The 2,500-nt window shown below is 45.7% G+C and overlaps 1 protein-coding gene across 1 annotated transcript in view; it reads left to right on the forward strand.

The window, feature by feature from the left end:
• lama2 (laminin, alpha 2) overlaps positions 1–2,500 on the forward strand; it is a 441,866-nt gene that overhangs the window by 317,836 nt on the left and 121,530 nt on the right. The window lies entirely within an intron of this gene.

The following is a 2,500-nucleotide window of genomic DNA, read 5'->3' on the forward strand; positions in this document are numbered from 1 at the left end:
TTCCCTGGTGCAGCAACGCTGGCTCTTGGTAGCCCTAACTGCCGCTAAAAAAATAATTGCACAAAGATGGAAAACTCCTCATGCTTTGTCACAACAACATTGGATTAATACAGTCATAGACCTCGCCAAACTCGAAAAATCTGTGGCCAGTATGCACGGTGCTCTGAGGAAGAACATCAATGAGTGGTCATCTTTTATAAGCAGGATGCTGGGATGATGGCTTGTTCTTTTTCATCTTCTTATTCTCTTCTACTATCCCCTTATGCTGAGCTGTTAACATTTTTTGTGTGTTTTCTAGAACTGGGTGAGCGAGCTGGGAATGAGACCTGTGTGTGTGTGTGTGTGGATGTGGATGTGTGTGTTTGTGGGTGTGTGTGTGTGTTTGTGTGTGTGTGTGTGTGTGGGGGGGGGTAGATGTTGATTGTTGTCCATGATCGTTGTCTTGTTTTGTTTTTCTGTGATGTATTAAAAACATAATAAAAAATTGATCACAAAAAAAAGAGCTGTAGCTGCGCTCGTGGTGTGCTGTCCAAAACAGACCTCTCCTTCCCGTGCTTCGCAGGAGTTCTGGGCAGTTATATGCCTTCCTGGTTCGCAAACATGCAATACATCTCATAAATTATACCTTATTGATTTTATTCTCATGGCCAAACTTTCTGCCTTGCTTGTTGTCCCAGCCAGACGCCGCTACTGGTTAATAATTATATTATATTATATCATATTATATTATATTATATTATTTTCTTTTTTGTTCTCCCTGGCTTCCTCGGAAAAATAACGCACGCCACGCTACTGGTAGGAAATGGTCGAAAAAGGTGCTGCAACTATGCTGCTCATTGAAACTGGACTACTGCCTATTGCCAAATTTGAGCTTTACATGAAAGTTTACGAAGTAATAAACAAATATTTTTGCAGCTAAAAATTGCTATTTTTGGAAATTCAAAATGGCGGACCATGGAGAAGATCCCCCCTTTTCATGTATGAAAAGTGCAATTTTCCAGTCATAATGAATAGTTAGAATTTGATGGTGGTGGTAAGTATTCATGAAAAAGGTAACATTAGTGAGTGGGCAACATGAATTCTGGAAATAAAAAAAACTAAAAATCTCACACAGTGTCCCTTTAATAGCCTTGCAAAACATGTCATCCAATGGCGATTGTTACTGAGTGCCGCGGCCATTTGGTCTGGCCTGGTTGTTTGCAGTCAAAATGGCCTCTGTGTTTATGTCGCTGTGTGTTTGTTTATGGTTATGTTTGTGTTTTTGCTGTGGTTTGTGTTTATGTTGGGTGTTATTGTTTGTGGTAGTTCGTGCCTGTTGTAGGGTCGAGACTCAGAATGGGCGCACACAATGTCATAGTTACTCGCCATTCATTCAGACGCGCAGAGCAGAGCGGCGCCTCCTGAACCACCTAAACAGATGGCAATTACTACCAAGCACACACACACACACACACACACACACACACACACACACACACACACACACACACACACACACACACACACACACACACACACACACACACACACACACACACACAGGGTTTATTAAATGAGCATGTGTGAGAGTTTGTGTAAAAGTGTGTGTGTGCAACGAGTTCATGGGTGAGCAGATGGCGTCGCAAATCGACTCGATTAATTTTCGATGGGCGCCGCACCCCCTCGTTAGGGCCTGGAGGGCACGCCCCTCTTCCCCTCTCTTCTACGGTTCTCTCTCTCGCTCTCTCTCTCTCTCTCTCTCTCTCTCTCTTTTTTCCTCTTCTCCTCTCTTCTATGATTCTCTCTCTCTCTCTCTCTCTCTCTCTCTCTCTCTCTCTCTTTTCCTCTTCTCCTCTCTTCTACGATTCTCTCTCTCTCTCTCTCTCTCGCTCTGTTCCTCTTCTCCTCTCTTCTATGTCTCTCTCTCTCTCTCTGTTCCTCTTTTCTCCTCTTCTCCTCTTCTCCTCTCTTCTCCCCTCCTCACTCCTCTTCACCCCTCTCCTCTCCTCACCCCTCTTCTCTTCTCTTCTCTTCTCTTCTCTTCTCTTCTCTTCTCTTCTCCCCTCTCCCCTCCTCACCCCTGTTCTCCTCTCTTCTTTCCTCTCCCCTCCTCACCTCTCTCCTTCTATCTCACACTTCTCTCCCTCTCTTTTCCTCTCCTTTCTTTTGTATGCCTCTCTTACTCTTCTCTTTCTCTTTTTCTCTTTCTACACCCTTAACTCATCCACATGTCTCTCTCCATTTCTCCTCTTTTCTCTCCCCCCTGTTTCCTCCTCTCCTCTCCCCTGTCTCCCCCTCTCCTCTCTCCCCTGTCTCCCTTCCCTCTCTCCTCACCTCTCACCTCCTCTCCTCTCTCCTCTCCCCTGTCTCCTCTCTCACCCTCTCTCCTCTCCCCTGTCTCTCCATCTCACCCCTGTCTCCTCTCCTCTCTCTCCTGTCTCCCTGCAGGAGTGTGCCATTGGTTTCTACCATCTCTCTCCTCTCCTCTCCTCTCCTCTCCTCTCCTCTCCTCTCCTCTCCT

Source organism: Engraulis encrasicolus, chromosome 18, assembly GCF_034702125.1.
Source record: "Engraulis encrasicolus isolate BLACKSEA-1 chromosome 18, IST_EnEncr_1.0, whole genome shotgun sequence".
Lineage (NCBI taxonomy): Eukaryota > Metazoa > Chordata > Actinopteri > Clupeiformes > Engraulidae > Engraulis > Engraulis encrasicolus.